The following is a 21,530-nucleotide window of genomic DNA, read 5'->3' on the forward strand; positions in this document are numbered from 1 at the left end:
CATGTGTTCTCCTAGAATTTTTCAGAAAGGGGAATAGAGGAAAATTATTTTTTTCTGTGCTCCAATTTCTTTTTTTTCCCTCTCTCTCCCCAGAGCTCACAGTACTATCTATCATCACTAAATCTTTACCAGGCCAGACCCAGAAATATCTCAAAAATGATTCCAAATAAGTGAGAGGGATGATTAGAGAAAGAAATTGTGATTACCACTAGTGGCAGATTTTAAATAACGTTTTTCCCAGACTTCAGTGGTTTCTTTTTATGTTTATGTGCTTTTAATCCAAGTTCTTGAGTTCATTTTGAATTTTGAGGCTTTTTTTTTTTTTTAAATTTAAAAACATAGCCTTCATTTACTGAAATTAACTGGGGGCTGAAACTAACCTTGATCCTGTAAATCCATGGAAGCTGTAGGACTAGCATATTCATTAGTGGACCACAGAGCTGAATGTGGTGGTCCTGTATCCTTGAATACCTTGTTGCTTCAAGATACTGTACCCTCACTATTCCCTTTAAATCCCAAAGTGGAATGGAGCAGCCCCCGGCCTGTCTTCCTGACTCGTCTGCTGTTCTTCCTAGACATATCTTTAATCTTTGTTTTTTAAACACATACTGGGAACACACTCCTGTATCTGGGTGTGCCCCCCAGGTTCTCTGTGGGTTTATTCTGGCCTTCAGTCTTCTTTTAGGGAGACCTACCACATCACCCAAGCCACTGAGGGGCCTGGCGACAGACCCCTGTCATCCTGTCACCTACTGGGCACTGTCTGTCTTTCCATCCACCTGGACTTAGAGATCCGCCTGGGTCATCTCTCCCCAGGCGTGTACATCTCTCCTTGTAACATAAGCCCAGAATTTTTTTAATAAGTCACATTCCCCACCTGGCTCTAGCCTGAGGCCTTTTAGCATATATTATCATGGACAGAAAACATGTGGAAGAAAGTTTCTCTTTTCTCTCTGTCTTTGTCTATTTGTTTTTAAGACGGGGTCTTGTTCTGTTGTCCAGGCTAGAGTGCAGTGGCGCTGTCTTGGCTCACTGCAACCTCCACTTCCGGGGCTCAAGCGATCCTCCCATCTCAGCCTCTGGAGTAGCTGGGACTACAGACATGGGCCATCATGCTGGCTAAGTTTCTCTGTTCAAGTCAGCCAGGGATATTAAACCCCAGTACCATCTGATTCACAGAAACAAAGCCAAACAAATTTGCAGAAAAAGAGAGGCATGAATGAAAGCCATAGCGTGACCTAGGGCTGACAGGGAGATTAGGATGGACTTTCTTGTTAGGCGCTGTCACCCCTCCAAAACCCCCAGCCTGCTTCTCAGAGGCGTTCGAACCAGAGCGACTCCATTTTGAGTGAGGGCTGGAAAATGAGGCTGGGACCTCCTGGGCTGCATTCCCAGATATTTAAGCATTCCAGGCCTCTAGATGTTTACGGTTAAGGGAACAAATTAATAATGTTTACTCAACAGACCCAGCCTTGGGAGTATCCAGATATCCCAATATCTGGAGAACAAAGGCATTCCTAATTTTGCTTTAAAGATACTATCAATTCTTGCAAAATATAATAATTAAGAAAATTAATCCCTTATCACAAACCCTCATAGCAGAGCCCATCTCCCCAAGATCTTCTTTTATCCGGTATATAAACAAGCATTGTAGCTAGGGTGCACACGTTCCTCCTCTTACTTTCGGGAACGTCCTACTCTGTCTATGGAGTAGCTATTCTTTCACTGCTTTACTTTCTTAATAAACTTGCTTTCACTTTGCACTGAGGACTCGCCCTGAATTCTTTCTTGCGCGAGACCCAAGAACCCTCTCTTGGGGTCTGGATCGGGACCCCTTTCCTGTAACATGTTCAGGTAACCACCCTTCTCCCAGACAGCCCTTAGGTCCTCCAGGGCATGGAGACTTCAGGATGGGCAAGAGGCCTGGCTGGTCTGGGGTGATTCCATCCTCACTGCCAGCAACTGGCTCAGCAATGGGCATGTGAGCCAATGCGAGGAGAGGTTTCCTGGGGCACCCTGGGGGCGTCTCCTCAGGCTAAGGAGAAAGCAAGATGAAGAGAGGGTCTTTCTCTTCCTCTGGATATCATCATGTGAGGATATGAGGCCTAGAACTTGCCAATATTAGGCTACAAATGAAATCAGCCCACAGGGGAATGCAGAGCCCCAGGAAGGGGAACTGGAGCCTCTGGATTCCGATGACCCTGATCATGCCCTATCAACACTCTCCCCCTCTGAGAGCCAAGACAGTTACTCAGCGTTTCAGCTGGTGAAGTTCAATGTCTATTACTCGAAACCAAAAGCATTCTAAACAACACAAAGATAGAGAAGTGGGCATCAAAGGAACTAAAACAAAATTTCCACTCCACAAAAGACATTTTGTCCCCTTGGGCAAAGGAACTGCTTTGGAAAAAAGCACACTGTGGGTCCTTTTCAATACCCTTCCTTATGATTTCTTTGAATTGCTGTAACTTATGATGCATTTATTTTGGCTGGATTTTTTCTTTGTGAAATGAAGACTCAAATTGTATGGGCTTTTTTTGTTTCTTTCTAATTTAGATCCCTTAGACACAGCTACGTACACAAAAATAATGGTGTATCAGTAAGAATAACCATTGAATTCAAGGCACTGCATTAAATATGGGGAGTTACGGGAAGCGGTGTGAAGAAAGACAAATGACAAGATGCTCTTATTCTGATCTTACCCCCATGGAATCATGGAGGAAGAGCAGCTAATGTCATTCTATCTGACAACAGCCTTGAGTGGAAGAGACATTTGACCTAAGTCTTGAAGTATTTAAAAAATTTTTTTTTATTTTTAGTTTTTCATTTTTTGAGACAGATTCTCACTTTGTTGCCCAGGCTGGAGTGCAGTGGCGTGATCTCAGTTCACTGCAACCTCCATCTCCCAGGTTCAAGCGATTCTCCTGCCTCAGCCTCCCGAGTAGCTGGGATTACAGGCACCATGCTCGGCTAATTTTTGTATTTTTAGTAGAGACAGGGTTTTGCCACATTAGTCAGACTGGTCTCAAACTTCTGACCTCAGGTGATCCGCCTGATTCTGCCTCCCAAAGTTCTGGGATTGCAAGCATAAGCCACCAAGCCTGGCCAAGGTATTTTTTTTTAAATAAAATAACTTCTAAACATAAAAAGTACAGAAAATTATATAATACACACTAATGTACCCACTAACCGCTTTTATAAATACTAGCATTTTTGTTTCCGTTCCATTTTTAAACTTTTCATTTTGAAATAACTGTAGATTAACATGTATTGTAAGTGTTAAAAGATGAACTGAAGCACATTCAAATGTTAAAGTGTATTTGAGCAGACTGTGATACAGGAATTGGGCGACGGTGGGGTTCCACCAAGGGGGCCAAGGGGAAAACTTCTTTAAGGTAGTCTTGGGAGAAGGCAAAATACAGCCATGCGTCATTTAACAACAGGAATATATTCTGAGAAATGCATGGTTAGGTGATTTCGTCGTGTGACCATCATAGAGTGCTTTTACACAAACCTCGATGTTGCAGTCTACTACACACCTAGGCTAAACAGTATAGCCTCTTGCTCATAAGCTACAAACCTATGCAGTATGTTACTGCACGGAATAACTGTAGGCAATTGTAACACAATGGTACGTGTTTGCGCACCTAAGCATAGAAAAGACACAGTAAAAATACAGTATTATACTCTTTGGGACCACCATCATATATTTGGTCTGTTGTTGACCAAAATGTTGTTACGCAGTACATGACTTTATTTGGCTGGTTAAAGTGAAACAGTAGCTTTAATGTGCCTGTTCTGGCCAGGTTCAGTGGCTCACACCTGTCATCCCAGCACCTTGGGAAGCAGAGGCGGGTGGGTCTCTTGAGCCCAGGAGTTTGAGACCAGCCTGGCCAACACGGGGAAACCCTGTCTCTACTAAAAATACAAAAATTTGCCAGGCATGGTGGCACATGCCTGTAGTCCCAGCTACTTGGGAGACTGAAGCAAGAGGATCATTTGAGCCCAGGATGTGGAGGTTGCAGTGAGTCAAGACCCTGTCTCGAAAAAAGAAAAAATACGTAGCTTTATGCTTTACAGTTATGTCCATGATTCAATTTGGGTTAATGTTTTTGTAAGATTTGAGACTTAGGTTGGGACCCACATTTTCACCAATGGATGGTTGTTGTACACTCTAGCACCATTTGTTAAAAAGGCTATATGTACCCATGGGTTCCTTATGCTTAGACTCAGCTGAATATATATATAAAACAATACAGTATTTGTGGGATGCAAAATTCATGGATACAGGTCAGGCGTGGTGGCTCACTCCTATAATTCCAGCACATTGGGAGGCAGGGGCAGGCAAATCACCTGAGGTCGGGAGTTCAAGACCAGCCTGGCCAACATGGTGAAACCCTGCCTCTATTAAAAATACAAAAATTAGTTGGGTGTGGTGGCGCACACCAATAGTCTCAGCTACTCGGGAGGCTGAGGCAGGAGAATCACTTGAATCCAGGAGGTGGAGGCTGCAGTGAGCTGAGATCGTGCCACTGTATTCCAGCCTGGGTGACAGAGTAAGACTCCGTCTCAAAAAAACAAAACAAAACCAAAAAAACTGGTAGATACCGAAGGCCAACTTTTTGCACCCGTGGAATCCTCAGGGCCTGCTGTGGGACTTGAGCATCACGGATTTTGGTATCTCCAGGGCTCCTGGAACCAGTCCCCTGCCAGCACCTGCAGATGACTATATTTTCTCCATCGCACTGTTTTTGCACCTTTGTCAAAAATTAGTTAGGGTTATTTGTGTGATTCTATTCCAGAGTTCTCTATTCTGTTATATTGATCTATGTTTCTATCCCTCCACCAATACCACACAGTCATGGCTATCGAATAAATCTTGAAATCAGGCAGATGGATTCCTTCCACTTGATTCTTCTTTTTCAAAATTGTTTTGGCTATTCTAGTTCCTTTCCCTTTCCATAGAAATTTTAGAATAATCTTGCCTACATCTAAAAAATCTTGCATGGGTTTTTTTTTTTTTTCTGAGACAGAGCCTAGCTCTCTCACCCAGGCTGGAGTACAGTGGTGCGATCTCAGCTCACTGCAAGCTCCGCCTCCTGGGTTCACACCAGTCTCCTGCCTCAGCTTCCCAAGTAGCTGGGATTGCAGGCACCCGCCACCATGCCCGGCTAATTTTTTGTATTTTTAGTGGAGACGGGGTTTCACCGTGTTAGCCAGGATGGTCTCGATCTCCTGACCTCATGATCCACCCACCTCAGCCTCCCAAAGTGTGGGGATTATAGGCATGAGACACCACACCTGGCCCTTGCATGGGTTTTGATAAAAATTGTGTTAAAATTGTATTTAAATTTGGTGAGTATTGACATCATCGTTACATTGAGTATTCCAATCCGTGAACATAACGTGTCTCTCAATTTATTTAGATCGTCTTTGATTCCTTTAATTAGCATGGTACAGCTTTCAACATACAAGTCCTGTATATATTTTGTTAGATTTACATCTAAATATTTTATTTTTAAAGCAACTGTGAATAGTATTGTATGCTAAATCTCAGTGTTTGTTTGTTCATTACTAGTCTATGGAAATATAAATGATTGCTGTTAAGTTTATTATGTATCCTATGACTTCACTGAACTCACTTATTCCAGAAATTTTTTTGTTGCTGTTGTTTCTTCCTTGCTATTTTTTATGTAGACAATTATGCCATGGTCATGGGAACACATTTTAATATGTTATATCTTCATTTTAATTAATCTCAATGCATTTTTTATTTCTTTCCTCTGATTCATCCTCTTTGACCCATGGATTATTTAAAAGTGTGTTACTTGGTTTCCAAGGGTTTGGAGATTTCAATATTATCTTTTTATTTTTGATTTTTAACTTTATTCCATTGTGGTCAGAAAATACATTCTATGACTTCAACTATTTTACATTTTTTGAGGCCTCTTTTGTGGCTTAGAATGCAATCTATTTTGGCATATATTCCATGGGCACTCAGAAAGAATGTGTATTCTAATGTTCTTAAGTGGAGTATTCTCTAAATGATTAGATCCTGTTGGTTATCAGTGCTGTTTAGTTCTCCATCTGCTGATTTTCATATTATGTTGTGAGACTCTGGATGTTTACTGAAACCTTCTTTTTCTGGCTGGGTGTGGTGGCTCACACCTGTAATCCCAGCACTTTGGGAGGCCAAAGAGGGTGGATCACCTGAGGTCAGGAATTCAAGACCAGCATGGCCAACATGGTGAAACCCCATCTCTACTAAAAATACAAAAATTAGCTAGGCATGGTGGCGGGTGCCTGTAATCCTAGCTACTCAGGAGGCTGAGGCGGGAAAATTGCTTGAACCCGGGAGGCAGATGTTCAGTGAGTCAATATGGTGCCATTGCACTCCATCCTTGGTGACAAAAGCCAAACTCTGTCTCAAAAAAAAAAAAAAAAAACACCTTTTTCAGCTGGCTGGCTGTGTAAGGGGAAGGTGCTGCCTCATTACTGCCAGGTAATAGTAGCAGTCCAGGTTCCCAACATTGCCTAAGCTGACACCTGAAGGGGTGATTCCTTGTTACTGCTGGTCAAGGGTGGGAGTTCTGGCTCCTCATGGGGTCTCCAATGACACATCATGGGATGGGGGCCCATTACCAGCTGCCTGGTATGCAAGTCCTGGCTCCTTGCTTGGCCCTCTCTTGACACCATTGCAGTGGGGTGCTGACACGCATTGTTACAGTCTAACAAGAGTAGAAGTCTCAGCTCCCAACTTGTCTTAGTCCATTCAGGCTGCCATCACACAAATACCATGAACTGGGCTGAGTGGCTTATAAACAGCAAACATTTATTTCTCACAGTTCTGGAGGCTGGAAAGTCCAAATTAAAGCACTATGGGATTCAGTGTCAGAGAAGGACCTCTTCCTCATAGATGGCTCCTCCTCACCATGTCCTCACCGAGGGGAAGAGGGAGGACAGCTCTCTGAGGTCTGTTTCATAAGGGCACTAATCCCATCCACGAAGAGTCTGCACTCTTGATTTAATCATCTTACACAGGCCTCCACCTCTTAATTTCATCACCTTGAGATTTCAACATACAAATTTTAAGGGGCCACAAACATTCAGACCAAAGTACTATTGAATCTTTGCTGACATGGGTGGAGTTGGGGGCCACTTTTTTTTTTTTTTCTGTAGATTTTGACTGGAGTATAGCAGGTATTGTCTGCAAGCATTTTGTCTTACTACACTGCCTCCTTCCTCATCCTTTGGCTGGAGTGAGAAGGCATGTTGAGGATTTTTTCCATATGCATCATTTGGAGTTTCTGGGTTGCCAGTTTCCTCAATTCCAAGTCTGGAATATAAATGAGACAGAAAGAAGACCCAGGGAACTCACCATTGTGTCATTCCTTAGGCCCCTAAATCCCTAGTTAATATGCCTTTTTCTCTCCACCTCTCAGAGTTTATGTCTTATATATAATATCCAGGCTTTTTAGTTGTACTTAGCAAAAAAAAAATAGAAGATATTACTTGTATGGCATCTTCCCATAACTCCAAGATTGATTATTTTAAAGGGAATAAAATGTTATTGTTGCTGTTGAAGACTTCTTTGTCAATTTTACCCAAACTCATGGGTACTCCCTCCCACCCCGTGTATCCATCGTCCGTGTATCCATCGTCCATGTTTGTTTCAAATTTAATTGCACACATGCATGACTGTACTTTATATATAGTGATTTTTGTGGCTTCAAATTGGCATATCACATCTTATGCAAAAATTAATCCAAAATGGACCATTAGCCTAAACGTAAAACATAAAACTGTAAAATTTTTATTTTGAGATAGGGTCTCACTCTGTCACCCAGGCTGGAGTGCAGTGGTGTGATCTCGGCTCACTGCAGCCTCCACCTCCCAGGTTCAAGCAATTCTCCCACCTCAGCCTCCTGAGTAGCTGGGACTATAGGCATGTACCACCACGCCCGGCTAATTTTTGAATTCTTTGGTAGAGACAGGGTTTCACCATGTTGGCCAGATTGGTCTCGAACTCCTGACCTCAAGTGATCCAACTTCCTTGGCCTCCCAAAGTGCTGGGACAGGCGTGAGCCACCATGCCCAGCCAAAGCTCTAAATCTTTAAAAGAAACATTGTTAGTCAAAGTGTTCTCAGATGTGATATAAATAGCAGTGCTTCATATAAGAAAAAATTGACAAATTAGACTTTATCAACATTAAAAATTTTTGCTCTATGAAAGACATCTTTAAGAAATTCACAAGAAAGAGAAAAAAGAGAAAGTATTTGCAAATCACATATCTGACAAGGGACATCTAGATAGACTATACAAAGAACTCTCAAAATTCAACAGTAAGAAAACAATCAATATTTTTAAAATGGGAAAAATATTTGAGCAAGTGCTTCGCCACAGAAGATACACACCTGGCAAATAATCGTATGAAAAGATCTTCAAATTATTCACAATTAGAAAAATTCTTTTTTTTTTTTTTTTTTTTTTTTTTGAGATGGAGTCTCGCTGTGTCTCCCAGGCTGGAGTGCAGTGGCATGATCTCGGCTCACTGCAAGCTCCGCCTCCCGGGTTCACGCCATTCTCCCGCCTCAGCCTCCCAAGTAGCTGAGACTACAGGCGCCCGCCACCACGCCTGTCTAGTTTTTTGTATTTTTAGTAGAGACGGGGTTTCACCATGTTAGCCAGGATAGTCTCGATCTCCTGACCTCGTGATCCACCCGCCTCGGCCTCCCAAAGTGCTGGGATTACAGGCTTGAGCCACCGCGCCCGGCCCACAATTAGAAAAATTCTAATTAAACTACAATGAGACCGGGCATGGTGGCTCATGCCTGTAATCCCAGCACTTTGGGAGGCTGAGGCGAGAGGATCACTTGAGGTCAGGGGTAATTCAAGACCAGCCTGGCCAACATGGTGAAACCCTGTCTCTACTAAAAATTCAAAAATTAGCCGGGTGTGGTGGCCCGGCTTAGGAGGCTGAGAGAGGAGAATCACTTGAATTCAGGAGGCAGAGGTTGCAGTGAATCGAGATCGTGCCACTGCACTCCAGCCTGAGTGACATGAGCGAGACTCCGTCAATAAGTAAATAAATAAATAAATAAAATAAAACTACAATGAAATACCACTGTGTACCATTTAAAATGGCTAAAAATAGAATAAAAACCTGGCAATGCCATGTACTGGCGAGGATGTGGAGCAATTGGAACTCTCATTCAGTCACTATGGGAAAAGCCTGGCAGAGTGTCTTATAAAGTTAAACAACACTTAACCTACAACTTAGTGATCACACTTCTACATTTTTACCCAAGTGAAATGAAAATCTATGTTTATACCAAAACTTGTATGCAAATGTTTATAGCAACTTTATTCATAATTGTAAAAAACTGAACACAGTCTCTCAACAAACTGTGGTCTATGGCAAAATTTAATATTTCTTAAGAATAAAAACAGAACTATTGATTTATGTAACAACTTGGATGGATCTCAAGAACATTATGTTAAGTAAAAAAAAAAAAAAAATCAGTGTAAAAAGGTAGCATCCCATATGATTCCATTTATATGACATTTTGGAAAAGGGTATAGTAACATCTTACAGATCAGTGATTGCCAGAGAGAAGAGGCGTCTGAAAAAAGGGTGAACTTTGACTATAAAGACACAGCACAAGGAAATTTGAGGGTGTATGTGATGCAACTGTTCTGTGTCTTGATTGCGGTGGTAGTTACACAACCGTATGCATTTCTCAAAACTCACAGAACTGTACACCAAATTTACTGTGTATGACTAAAAAGTGGAGAAAAAAATGTACGTGACTGTGGCCATACTATATTCATCTTTCTGCAACTTTTTTATTCACTCAACATTTTTTAAATTCCCAGATCTATTTATGTCTTTAACATTTTTAATAAAAATATGTATTCTAAGTGGAAAGACTATTAGGAACAACAGTTTAGAAGTGATATGACCTTAGCGTCATCTAGGCAATGGATTCCAGAATGAAAAATGTCATTAAATGGAGTAGGTTCCAGTTAATCCTCTGGGAACATTGCTTTGATGTAAGGGTTGACAGAGGTTATCCATCACTAGCCATTGACTCTGATCTTCAAGGCTGTTACTCTCAAAGTGAATTCTTTCATAGACATCAGCTACGTCAACAGTAAGTAAAGAACAAAGGGGAAATTAGACACTACATTCTCTCTAATTTGTTTTTTGTTGTTGTTGTTGTTTTGTTTTTGAGACGGAGTCTCCCTCTGTCACCCAGGCTGGAGTGCAGTGGCACCATCTTGGCTCACTGCAACCTCTGTCTCCTGGGTTCAAGCAATTCTCCCACCTCAGCCTCCCGAGTAGCTGGGACTACATGTGTACACCACCATGCCTGCCTCATTTTTGTATCTTTAGTAGAGATGAGGTTTCACCATGTTGGTCAGGCTGGTCTTGAACTCCTGACTTCAGGTGATCCGCCCACCTCAGCCTCCCAAAGTGCTGAGATTACAGGCATGAGCCACCGCTCCTGGCCACATTTGTTTTTGTCCAGTCCTGTAAGAATCAAAGATTTTTAAATACATGCTGCCATGAAAAAAGAACCAGGTAATTTTCAGTCCTGTTCTATCAACTAAATAGTGGATGACATTGACCAGGTGTTTAACCACTCAGAGTTGCTTTCCTCTTCCATAAAAAGTTGTGTTGTTTTACATCATTTTAAGTCTCTTTCTAGCTATAAAATATTATATGATATTAATCAAACCTCTGAAGCATTTCAGTGTCCATTCAACCACCTAACAGGTCTCAGGAACTCATCTAGGTGCCCTGGATACAAATATGTATAGGAAAGAGTCCCAGGTTCAGTGGGAGCAACAGCACAGCCATATTCAATGGTATGATCAATGGGGGAGGACCCAGAAGAGAGCAATTCATGACCAATATGGGAGTCAGGGAAGGACACAAAGGATGAGACGCCAAATAAGCATCCGGATACACACAACCTCCAAAATTCACTGCTGCTTCTCTGTTCTCCACATCTTATTTTGTTTGAAAAAGACAACAGGAGGCCTTTCCTCTGTTTCCACTGGTCTATCAGTGCATGTAAATTAACAGGAAGCTAGACTCTCAGTCATGTTTAATATTCAAATATGTGTCCCCCAAAGTCTACATTTCTTATTTAATAAAACATAAAATGAAGGCATCTGATAGCAGAGGGCCTTGTGCTTCAGTAAATGTAAAGATGTAAAAGCTTTTCCAGCAATGAGTAAGCATGCATTTAGAATCTGACCTTTGTTTTTAAGTGGTAACAGCCTAGTTTTGAGAAATGTGTGTAGCACATTTTCCCACACTTCTTCTAAAGAAACAACAAAAGAAATAAATATTCTAGAAGATGATTTTAGAGAATGAACATAATTCCTCCCCATTAATTACCAGATGATTTGAAGCCAGGAATGTTCATTTAAAAACAGCCCAGAAGGTTAAATGACAAGGGAAATTATTGTGGTAAAGAGTTCATCAGTGTAATGTCCCAGTGTGTGGAAAGGCATAAAATATTAAATATGGAATAAAACACACCCAGTCAATATTGATAGAAACAAACAATGTTGCATTTGTTAGAAATATATTTGTCAAAGATGGAATAGAATTTCCTTATATGCTAGAAAACTTCAACTAATCCGAAAGCATTTATTCAAGTGTAAATAGGAAATGGGGAAATTTATTTTAGCACCTTACCATCAGTTGTTGAAACTCTTTCTAAAATACATAAGCTTTTCTGACTTAGATATTTATAAATTTATATATCTGACTTATAAATTTGTATCTGACTTCTTCACTGAAGAATCATCACAGTTGAGTTAACCCTTAAGAATGAGGTATCTAAACGTCTAGTGATAACAGGCAACTACAATAGATGCCAGCATTGTAAACCAGTATTCAGAACTTCAGGTGGACCCTACAAAGTTCTTTTAGCGAGATAAATGCCTGATGTGAGCTCTAAAACATGTTTTAAGTTCTTTCCTTTCACCAGGTTTTAGGGGGCAACAAAAAATTTAGCAAAAGACAACTTCTACTTAATTGATTCTGGCCAATTGAGATTCTCTCATCTTAGGAGAAAAATGTTCATGAGTATAAGTGTTGAAGAATATAGTGGATCTCAATGAATATTACCAGAAATACTATTTAATTATTGATATGGTTTGGGTGTTTTTTGTCCCCTCCAAATCTCATGTTGAAATGTGATCCCAGCGGGTGTGATGGCTCAGGCCTGTAATCCCAGCACTTTGGGAGGCTGAGGTGGGTGGATCACTTGAGGTCAAGAGTTTGAGACCAGCCTGACCAACATGGTGAAACCCTGTCTTTACTAACTACAAAAAAATTAGCCAGGCCTTGTGGTGCATGCCTGTAATCCCACCTACTTAGGAGGCTGAGGCAGGAGGATCACTCGAACCTCGGAGGCGGAGGTTGCAGTGAGCTGAGATTGCATCATTGCACTCCAGCCTGGGCAACAAGAGTGAAACTCCATCTCAAAAGAAAGAATAAAGAGGAGGGGGAGCTTGCGGTGAGCCCAGATCACACCACTGCACTCCAGCCTGGGTGACAGAGAGAGACTCCGTCTCAAAAGAAAAAAAGAAAGAAATGTGATCCCAAATGTTGAAGGTGAGGCCTGGTGGAAGGTGTTTGGGTCATGAAGATGGATTCCTCATGAATGGCTCGGTGCACTCCCCATGGTAATGAATGAGTTCTTGCTCTGTTAGCTCACATGAGAGCTGGTTGTTTTAAAAAAGTCTGGAACACACCCCACTCCACCCACCTTCTTGCTTTCTCTGTCACCATGTGACATGCCTGCTCCCTCTGTGGCATCCACTGTGGGTAAAAGCTTCCTGAGGCCTCACCAAAAGCAAAACAGATGCTGGTGCCATGCTTGTACAGCCTGCACAACCATGAGCCAAATAACCTCTTTTTAAAATAAACTACCTTGTCTTGGGTATTCCTTTATAGCGACATAAAATGGAGTAATACAGAAAATGGTACCAGGAGTGGGGTGTTTGTTGCTATAAAGTTACCTGAACATGTGGAAGCACCTTTGGAACTGGGTAATATTGTAGAAGTTCAAAGAGTTTGGAAGGCTCAGAAGAAGACAGGAAAAGAAGGGAAAGTTTAGAACTTCTTAGAGACTGGTTAAATGAATGTGACTAAAATGTGGATACAAATAGGGATAGTGAAGGCCAGGCTAATGAGGACTCAGATGGAAATGAGAAATTTGTTGGGAACTGGAGTAAAAATCACATGTGTTATGCCTTAGCAAAGAGCTTGGCTGCAACGTGTCCACGCCCTAGGCATTTATGGAAGGTTGAATTTAAGAGTGATGATGTAGGTTATCTGGCAAAAGAAATTTCTAAGCAGCAAGGTGTTTAAGAAGTGATGTGGCTGTTTTTAATAACCTATGATCGATGTGGGAGCAAAGGAATGACATAAAGTTGGAACTTTTAATGAAAAGCAGAACATAAAAATTTAGATAATCTGCAAATTTAGATAATCTGCATCTGCCATGTGGTAGAAAAGGAAAAAGTGTTTTCAGGAGAGGAATTGAGGTGGGCTGCAAAGCAACCACTTGCTAGAGTAATTTGTATGACTAAAAGGGAGACAAGTACTTTTCAGAAGGCATTCAGAAGTTTTCAGGACAGTCCCTTCCCTTACAGACTCAAAGGCCTAGGAGAAAAGAATGGTTATAGGGATCAGGCTCAGGGCCCCACTTCCCTGTGTCACCAGAAGAGGCTGCTGCCCACGTCCTGGCTGCTCCAGCCCCAGGTCCAGCATGGCTGAAAGGACCCTAGGCATAGAACTGGCTGCTGCTTTGGAGAGCACAAGCCTTAAGCCTTGGCAGTTTCTATGTGGTGGCAAGTCTGCAGGCACACGTAATGCAAGAGTAAAAGAGGCTTGGCAGCTTCCCCTTAGATTTTAGAGGATCTCTGGGAAAGCTTGGGTGTCCAGGCAGAAGTCTGCCTCATGGGTAGAGCCCATACAGAAAGCCTCTACTAGGTCAATGTAAGGGAAATGTGTAGTTGGAGCCCCCACACAAGAGTCCTTACTGGGGCACTTCCTAGTGCAGTTATGGGAAGGGGGCTGCTGTCTGCCAGACCCAAGAATGGTAGAGCCACCAGTGGCTTGCACCCTAAGCCTGGAAAGCTGCAGGCATTCAACTCCGACCCATGAGAGAAACCCCCTCTGCTGTAGGGGGCTGTACCCTACAAAGCCACAGGGGCAGAGCTGGCCAAGGCATTGGGAGCCCACTCCTCACACCAGTGTACCCTGGTTGTGGGACGTGGAGTCAAGGATTATTCTGGAGCTTTAAAGTTTAATGTCTTCCCTGCTGGGCTTTGGACTTGTGTGGGGCCTATTGTCCCTTTCTTTTGGCCAATTTCCCTTTTGGAATGGGAATGTTTACCCAGTGCCTGTACCGCCATTGTATCTTGGAACTTGTTTTTTATTTTAGAGGCTCATAGGTAGAAGAAACTTTCCTTGAGTCTTAGATGAGACTTTCGACTTTTGATTGAGTTGATGCTGGAACTAGTTAAGACTTTTGATTGAATTGATGCTGGAACTAGTTAAGACTTTTGATTGAGTTGATGCTGGAACTAGTTAAGACTTTTGATTGAGTTGATGCTGGAACTAGTTAAGACTTTTGAGGACTATTAAGAAGGGATGACTGTATTTTGAAACATGAGAAGAACATAATATCTGAAGGACCAAGGGTGGAATGATATGATTTGGATGTTTCATCCCCTGCAAATATGTTGAAATGTGATCCCTAATGTTGGATTTGGGGCCTGGTAGGAGTGTTTGGGTCATGGGAGTGGATTCCTAAATGAATGACTTCATGATGTTCTCAACAGTAATGAGTGAGTTCTCACTCTATTAGTTCACGTTAGAGCTGGTTGTTTAAAAGAGCCTGGAACCTCCTCCTCTCTCTCTTACTTCCTCTCTCACCATGACATGCCTGCTCCTCCATGCCTTCTGCCATGAGTAAAAACTTCCTAAGGCCTCACCAGAAGCTGAGCAGATGCTGATGCCATGTTTGTACAGCCTGTAGAACTGTGGGCCAAATAATCCTTTTTTCTTTATAAATTACCCAGTCTCAGGTATTCCTTTATGGCAATGCAAAATGGACTAATACAATTATGAAGGGGAAAATAGCAATTTTAAGGTGGGGAAAGACGGCAGGCACTACCTTAACTGAATGACCAAAGGTACGCTTACAGCAACGTGACTAGTAAACAGCATGTAACTCCTGATAAGATTCACGGAGAAGAACGCAGCACTACTCCTCTGGTATTCCTGCCAAAAGTTGACAACCTAAACATGGTAATGAGGAAACACCCACAAGCCTGAGTTAATTGAAGAACAATCTACAAAATAACTGTCCTGTACTCTTCAAAAATGTCAATGTCATGAGAAAGAAAAATAGAGTCAGAAAATTATTCCATATCCCGGGAGACTAAAGAGACAAGATGACTGAATTCAAATTTTAGATTGTTTTTGCTATGAAAGACATTGTTGGAAAAATCTTAATAAGGTCTGTAGATCAGACAGTAGCATTGTTTCAGAGTTAATTTCTTTCTTTCTTTCTTTCTTTCTTTCTTTCTTTTTTTTTTTTTTGAGATGGAGTTTTGCTCTTGTTGCCCAAGTTGGAGTGCAATGGTGCAATCTCAGCTCACTGCAACCTCCACCTCCCAGGTTCAAGTGATTCTCTTGCCTCAGCCTCCCAAGTAGCTGAGATTATAGGCACCTGCCACCATGCCTGGCTAATTTTTTTGTATTTTTAGTAGAAATGGGTTTCACCATGTTGATCAGGCTGGTCTCAAGCTCCTGACCTCAAGTGATCCTCCCTCCTCAGCCTCCCAAAGTGCTGGGATTACAGGTGTGAATCACTGCACCTGGCCTCATTTATTGATTTTGTTAATTGTCCTGTGGTCACATAAGAGAATTCATGGTTTTAGGAAGTATAATATGAAATATTTAGGGAGTAAAAGGTCATCATATCTACGGTTTACTCATAGATGAGCATGAGATAACTTTTAGGCTGAAAATGTTCTGTGTCTTCCTTGTGGTGATGGTTACAATGGTTGCATGAATGCAACATGTATCAAAGACCACTGAACTTAAACACATAAATTTTATTGTTTGTAACCATGCATTGATACATAAAGCTGACTTTTAGAAAATGTTATTCATTTTGACATTGTATAATATTGTTTTGTGAAGTGGCTACTCAAGTAATAAGTCATAGGAAGTAACTGTATGGTTTTTATGTGTATGGTTTTATGTTTTTTGTTGATTAATTACCTAAACTGATGCATGAAATGAAGTAGATTGTCAGTGGACTATAACAAGCTCACTCTCTCCATTACATGTCATTTTATCTCATCTATTTTAAGTAGTCTGCAACCAAGCTTCTAGGTTTCTATGCAAATCTTAAAAAGATATAAAATCTTTTTTAAAGAGCTGCAAATATTTTCTATCAAAACCCCTTTTCTTGCCAGTAAAAGAACTCTCCTACATAAAATCATCCCTATATTTTGTATTATATAAAAAGAAAAAAGAAGAAAAGTATGTTGGCTGCTTCAAAGGAAATGAAAAACTAGGACTACAGCCATTTCTGATCTTAAATAATAGGATTCCAGTTGTTCTGCATCTCACTGTAGCTTAGATATTAACTCAACTCAAGAGAGGTATTGTAAAGTGGACTGTTTCGTGTGGTGAAGAGATTCTGAAGCCTTTACAATGCATTACCAGAGCACTGAAGAAAGGTGAGCAGCAAGGGTCAGCAAATACCATAGAAGTTGGCTCTCAAACCTCAGCAGTGAAAGGTTATGAGTACAAGTAGAGGCAATTGTGACCAACACAGGCATTTAGACCAACCCACATTAGCCAGGCAGGGTGAGGCTGCAGGCTGCCTCCAGGGGCCAGAGCTTAACAGATAAGTACATTGAAAATGCAGCAAGTTTCATTTATTCTGGCCTTACCAAATTAATTAGATGTCATTGCACAAGTCCCTTTTCAACGGCTCAGTTGCCTCATCTGCAAGATGAAAAGGTGTACTAAGTGGCCTTTAAACTGCCTACCATCCTATGATTCTGAATCCTAGGATCTTTGGTATGGAACACAGAGGTCTTTTCTATCCCCTGAATTTCTGCCATTTCCTTCCCCTTGGCTTCTCAAATCTGGCGATATTGTCATTCATTGCCTGTATTGCTATGTGGGACATTCTTTGTATAAGAGGAAATATTTAGATAATTTCCACTGTGGTTTCCGCTTCTGGGAAATAGAAAATGTTTTTGTTGTTTACCCCCCACACCCACCCACTACATTCCTGGGAGTATCCTTAAAACTTTCCACAGCATGTATAGTAATAGGGTACAGATATAGCTAATAGATGAAAATACTCTATGTCTGCTTAAGTTTTTTTTTTGTTTTTTTTGTTTTTTTTTTAAACGGAGTCTCGCTCTGTCGCCCAGACTGGAGTGCAGTGGTGCGATCTCGGCTCGCTGCAAGCTCCGCCTCCTGGGTTCACTCCATTCTCCGGCCTCAGCCTCCCAAGTAGCTGGGACTACAGGCGCCCACCACCACGCCCGGTTAATTTTTTGTATTTTTAGTAGAGACGGGGTTTCACCGTGTTAGCCAGGATGGTCTCGATCTCCTGACCTCATGATCCCCCCGACCTCGGCCTCCCAAAGTGCTGGGATTGCAGGCGTGAGCCACCGCGCCTGGCCTCTGTTTGCTTAACTTACATCCCCCAGGAATTTCTAAGTAATTGAATGACAAGTGGATAGCCATAACATCTGTGGAAATGAGGTTGTTGATTCTCTTATCACCATTTACCAATTAGCAGATTCTGGATTTAATGACTTGCTTAATGTGGGAACATCCTTTTCTTAGAATACAATCAAGAAACGTGGCCAGGTGCGGTGGCTCACACCTGTCATCCCAGCACTTTGCGAAGCCGAGGCAGGCGGATCACCTGAGGTCAGGAGTTCGAGACCAACCTGGCCAACATGACGAAACCTTGCCGCTACCAAAAATACAAAAATTAGCCAGGTGTTGTGGCAGGCGTCTGTAATCCCAGCTACTCGGGAGGCTGAGGCATGAGAATTGCTTCAATCCAGGAGGTGGAGGTTGCATTCAGCTGAGACCACACCATTGCACTCCAGCCTGGGCAATAAGAGCCAAACTCTGTCAAAGGAGAGAAAGAAAGAGAGAAAGAAAGAGAAAGAAGGAAAGAAAGAGAGAAAGGAAGGAAGGAAGGAAAGAAGGAGAAAGGAAGAAGAAAGAAAGGAAAGAAAGGAAAGGAAAGAAAGAAAGAAAGAAAGAAAGAAAGAAAGAAAGAAAGAAAGAAAGAAAGAAAGAAAGAAAGAAAGAAAGAAAGAAAGAAAGAAAGAAAGAAAGAAAAAAGAAAGAAAGAAAGAAGAAAGAGAGAGGGAGGGAGGGAGGAAGGGAGGAAGGAAGGAGAAAGGAAGAAGAAAGAGAGAGAGAGGGAGGGAGGAAGGAAGGAAGAGAAGAAGGAAGGAAGGGAGGAAGGAAGGAAGGAAGGAAGGAAGGAAGGAAGGAAGGAAGGAAGGAAGAGAGTGTGGGGAAAAGAAAGATCAGACTATTACTGTGTCTATATAGAAAGCAGTAGACATAAGAGACTCCATTTTGTTCTGTATTTGAGATGCTGTTAATCTGTGACCCTACCCCCAACCTTGTCCTTGCAAGAGGCATGTGCTGTGGTGACTCAAGGTTTAATGGATTTTGGGCTGTGCAGGGTGTGCTTTGTTAAACAAGTGCCTGAAGGCAGTATGCTTGTGAAAAGTCATCACCATTCTCTTAATCTCAAGTACCCAGGGACACATACACTGCCAAAGGTCACAGGGACCTCTGCCTAGGAAAGCTAGGTATTGTCCAAGGTTTCTCCCCATGTGACAGTCTGAAATATGGCCTCATGGGAAGGGAAAGACCTGATCATCCCCCTACCTGACATCTGTGAAGGGTCTGTGCTGAGGAGGACTAGTACAAGAGGAAAGAAGGCCTCTTGGCGGTTGTTGGCGGTTGAGATAGAGAAAAGCATCTGTCTCCTGCCCGTCCCTGGCAATAGAACATCTCGGTGTAAAACCCGATTGTATGTTCTGTTTACTGAGAAAGGAGAAAACCACCTTAGGGTGAAAGGTGGACTTGCTAGGGCAATGCTGCTCTTTATGCACTAAAAAGGTTTATGGAGATGTTTACATATGCATATCAAGGCACAGCACTTTTCCTTAAACTTATGTCACAGAGATCTCTATTCATATGTCTTACTGCTGACCTTCTCCCTACCATGATCCTATTATCCTGTCACTTCCCTTTTTCTAAGATGGTAAAGATAATGATCAATAAATACTGAGGGAACTCAGAGACCGGTGCCGTCGTGGGTCCTCTGTATGCTGAGCGCCGGTCCCCTGGGCCCACTTTTTCTTTCTCTATACTTTGTCTCTGTGTCTCATTTCTTTTCTCAAGTCTCTCGGTCCACCTAACAAGAAATGCCCACAGGTGTGGAGGGGCAGGCCACCCCTTCAAGAGAGAAAGAGAGAGGAAACAGAAAGAAAGAACACATAGAAAAACCACTGCATCCAAAATATAAGGCCAGTTCAAGCTCTAGCCTCAAATCACATATGGCTTTATCTTGTGGTAAAAAAGGGCTGGTTTAAACCCAACCTGGGTTCTGAAGCTGAAAAGTGCTCAACTTGAGCTAAAACATTGGAATACACGTTTTTGCCTTGAAGAAGAGAGATGTGCCCAGACTGATGGAAGAAACCACTTTTCCTCCCTGATGTTGCCAGCTTTTGGGATGGCCCCAGGGTTCTGTTTGTCAAACTGTCTTCCAGAGAGCAACAGTGTTTTATCTGTTTTGTGCAGCTATAGCAGAATACCACAGACTGGGTAATTTATAATGAACAGAAATGTATTGGCTTACCGTTCTCCAGGCTGGGAAGTACAATATCAAGGTGCCAGCATCTTGCCTTGCATTTCTCCTGCATTGTAGCACCACAAGAGCATCATATGGCAACAGAGCAAAGAGTGAGAGACAGAGAAAACGGGGCAAACCCCTCCCTTTTATAACAAACCCACTCCCACAATAGATGGCATTAGTTCATTAGTGAGGGCGAAGCCCTCATGGCCTAATTGCATCTTTAAAAGTCCTACCTCTTAACACTGTGACAATAGCAGTTACATTTCAACATAAGTTTTGGAGGGGACAAACATTCAATCCATAACAAGTGGTCATGAAAGACACATACAGAAAAAGATTCTGAGATCATGTAGGTAGAGAAATGCTACAGGTTCTAACCGCTTTAGGAGAGTCACAATCTACATTGGCTCATTTAAGATTCCACAATGTTCTGCCATCATTAAAATATATTTAACTTTATCAGTAACTTTACTTAACTTGGAATATTTTGAATCTAAGTGACCTCAGAACACTTTTTCCACATAAGCCCTTCTTATTCTGCAGAATGCACTTTGGTAAACCCAGTGTCAGAGTCAATTTTCTGAGTCCAGAATAGATCCAGGTCCCAGCTGAGCCTGCTGTCTCTGCAGGTCATTCCAACAACTCACAGTTTTCCTTGGCACAGCAGGGTCTTCCTCAGGGCCCAGGACATAGGGTGGCAGTCACCCTGGGAGCACCACCCAGGGCTAGCAGAAGAAAATTTGAGCAGGCAACTTGGATGCTTGTAAGTAGGAAATGGTTGTGGGGTTGAATGAGGCAGTGAAGAAGGGGAAGAGAATGGTCCCCAATCTTTGTTAGAACTAACCTCAAACGGAGGGTCAGAGCTAGAGTTTCTATCTGGAAATCTCACCTGGGAGGCAATATACTTTCACAATGGAGCTCCCAAACTCCAGGGCCCAAACTGGCCCATTGTAACTCTACACTTAAAATGGTTAAGAGGGTAAGATTTATTTATTTATTTATTTATTTATTTATTTATTTATTTATGAGATGGAGTTTCACTCTTGTTGCCCAGGCTGGAGTGCAATGGCATGATCTCGGTTCACTGCAACCTCTGCCTACCCTGTTCAAACAATTCTCCTGCCTCAGCCTACTGAGTAGCTAGGATTACAGGCATGCGCCACTATGCCTGGCTAATTTTGTGTTTTTAGTAGACATGGGGTTTCGCCGTGGTGGCCAGGCCGGTCTCAAACTCCTGACCTCAAGTGATCCGTCCGCCTCAGCCTCCCAAAATGCTGGGATTACAGGTGTGAGCCACTGTGCCCGGTCAAGAGGCCAAGTTTTATGTGTTTTTCACCATGATTAAAAGAGGTTGGGGTAGAGAGAAGGAGAAGAGCTAAACCTTTACCTTGCTTTCATATGGACTACAGTGTGGATGACACCTTCAGAGTTGGGAGTGAACGGCTTTACACAATGGGCTGCTTATTTTATTTTTATTTATTTATTAATTATTTTTTTTTGAGACGGAGTCTCACGCTGTTGCCCAGGCTGGAGTGCAGTGGCGCGATCTCGGCTCACTGCAAGCT

At 42.2% G+C, this 21,530-nt stretch overlaps 1 protein-coding gene across 1 annotated transcript in view; it reads right to left on the reverse strand.

Annotated features, from left to right (window-relative positions):
* Window positions 1-21,530, reverse strand: part of LOC126932880 (COP9 signalosome complex subunit 9-like) — a 249,397-nt gene that overhangs the window by 203,780 nt on the left and 24,087 nt on the right. The gene's annotated exons all lie outside the window — the stretch shown is intronic.

This window comes from Macaca thibetana, chromosome 12 (assembly GCF_024542745.1).
Source record: "Macaca thibetana thibetana isolate TM-01 chromosome 12, ASM2454274v1, whole genome shotgun sequence".
Lineage (NCBI taxonomy): Eukaryota > Metazoa > Chordata > Mammalia > Primates > Cercopithecidae > Macaca > Macaca thibetana.